At 34.8% G+C, this 1,899-nt stretch overlaps 1 long non-coding RNA gene across 1 annotated transcript; it reads right to left on the bottom strand.

Annotated features, from left to right (window-relative positions):
• Positions 1 to 575: 575 nt before the first annotated feature.
• On the bottom strand, positions 576 to 1,276 carry LOC120976215 (uncharacterized). The gene is made up of 2 exons (XR_012181053.1): positions 1,167 to 1,276; positions 576 to 972 (listed from the first exon to the last, which is right to left on the bottom strand). It is a non-coding gene; the product is annotated as an uncharacterized lncRNA (long non-coding RNA).
• Positions 1,277 to 1,899: the final 623 nt, after the last annotated feature.

Genomic DNA, 1,899 nt, shown 5'->3' with positions numbered 1-1,899 from the left:
CAGAAATGCAGATTGGGCTAGGCCCATTTGGTTTCGAACAAGACAAAATAATGTGGCTTGCGCCCAGGGAAGAGAGAAGGAAATAGAAATGAATTTCTTTTTACATAAATCTAGAGAGTGAATAAAGACTCAAATATAAAATCAAATGAAGTTCAAAAAAATCCAAAGAAAATTCTGAGTAGCATACTTTAATATGTCAAAAACGAGAAAGATAAAACCCAACTAAAAATGTACAAAACAATTAAAAACTTAATTTGGGTTAACTTTAAGTCAAACTAAATCCTACAAATGTATGAAAACTCAATTTAAGCTTTTCTTAACCAAATAAAACAAACACATTTTTTGGCCTTGCTTTTTAGAAAATAATTTTTAAACATTCTAAAAATTGCGATGTTACAGTGTTTATTGTTGGATTATGTGCATGAGTTTGTTGGGCTAGTTTCCTACCAATTAGTGAAGCATGGGATCCCAATCCATGTAAATGTAACAGAGATAACCAAAACACTGATGATGTAAAAAGCCATGACAACATGGCAGATTTGATAAAACCGACCATAACTCACTTAAGCACGGTCTCAGATTGAAGAGTCTTCTTTCTTGTCATTTCTTTCGTTACTCCAATTCTGCATATTTTCAGGCGATCAATTATTCGTGCTTAGTTGCTTACACACATAACATTTTTATAGAGTCGCGAAAATTAGCCACCGAATCAATTACCCGTACCCATGTAAACTTTCCTTGCGAACATGGCTTTTGCCTCCGATGGCCCTTCGGATGGCGCCAACTCCGGCGCATTGTGTTGTGGTGGTGGTGCATGCATACCCTTTTTGAAGCAGGTGCATTTGGAGAGTATGCAGAATCCGCCGTCGAACCCCCCCTTTTGGCAACTCTTCATGCATTCCTTCCAGTCCATGCATCCGTGGTTGTAATCCTTGTTCATGGAGGAGAAAAGCTGATGGAAAGCCTCCGCACCTGCATCAGAGAGTTTAACACCCAGAACTTTAATTAATACATGTACTTGCATGATACCACTATGATCAATTTGCCAAATGCACACACATATATAAATTTCATAAAAATGTGTAACCCATGAGCTTATGATATATATGTACGTATATGTATAAATTGGAGTTAATATATGATCTTACGATAGTATCTGAACTTACCGTGGCACATGAGGAGCAAACCCAGAACGAAGGCAACAAGCAATTGTGCTCTATTGAACGCCATGGCCAAGACGATTAAACTTTTCTTTGCTTTGCTTGTGGTTCTTCAGGATTGATGTGAAACGGTCTGTGCTATTTATAGAGATGTTCATTTGAGATTCCATTGAATGTATGAGATGAATCATGAGGAATCTAAATGACAGATATAAGAGTATTCGTGTCTCATAAATGCAAGTTCTTTAATACTTCAAATATGTGATAACAAAATGTTGGATATACATATATTTCCATTTCCACTATAAATTCAAGTGCTTTAATACTGCAATACGTGATATCAAAATGTCAGATATACATATATTTGTGTCTCGTTTATAAATGAAAGAGCTTTAATACTACAAATACATGGTATCAAAATGTTGGACATGTTGGTATTTCTATCCCATGTACAAATGCAAGCATTTTAGATACAACAAATACATGATATCAAAATGTCAGATATACATGTAATTCTATCTCATGTATAAATGCAAGTGGTTTAATACTAACAAATACGCAGCATAAAAATGTCAGATATACATGTATTTATATCTTGTGTATAAATGCAAGTGCTTTAATACTACAAATACTTGTGTTTCTATTTCGCATTTGACTGCTGGTGTATAGATCTACTTTTCCAATGCCATATAGGCAACTTGTGTTTTTGAACCAAGTGAATATTTAATGATAATCGGAA

This window comes from Aegilops tauschii, chromosome 3 (genome assembly GCF_002575655.3).
Source record: "Aegilops tauschii subsp. strangulata cultivar AL8/78 chromosome 3, Aet v6.0, whole genome shotgun sequence".
NCBI classification, from domain to species: domain Eukaryota; kingdom Viridiplantae; phylum Streptophyta; class Magnoliopsida; order Poales; family Poaceae; genus Aegilops; species Aegilops tauschii.
This window is presented reverse-complemented; position numbering and strand designations above follow the sequence as displayed.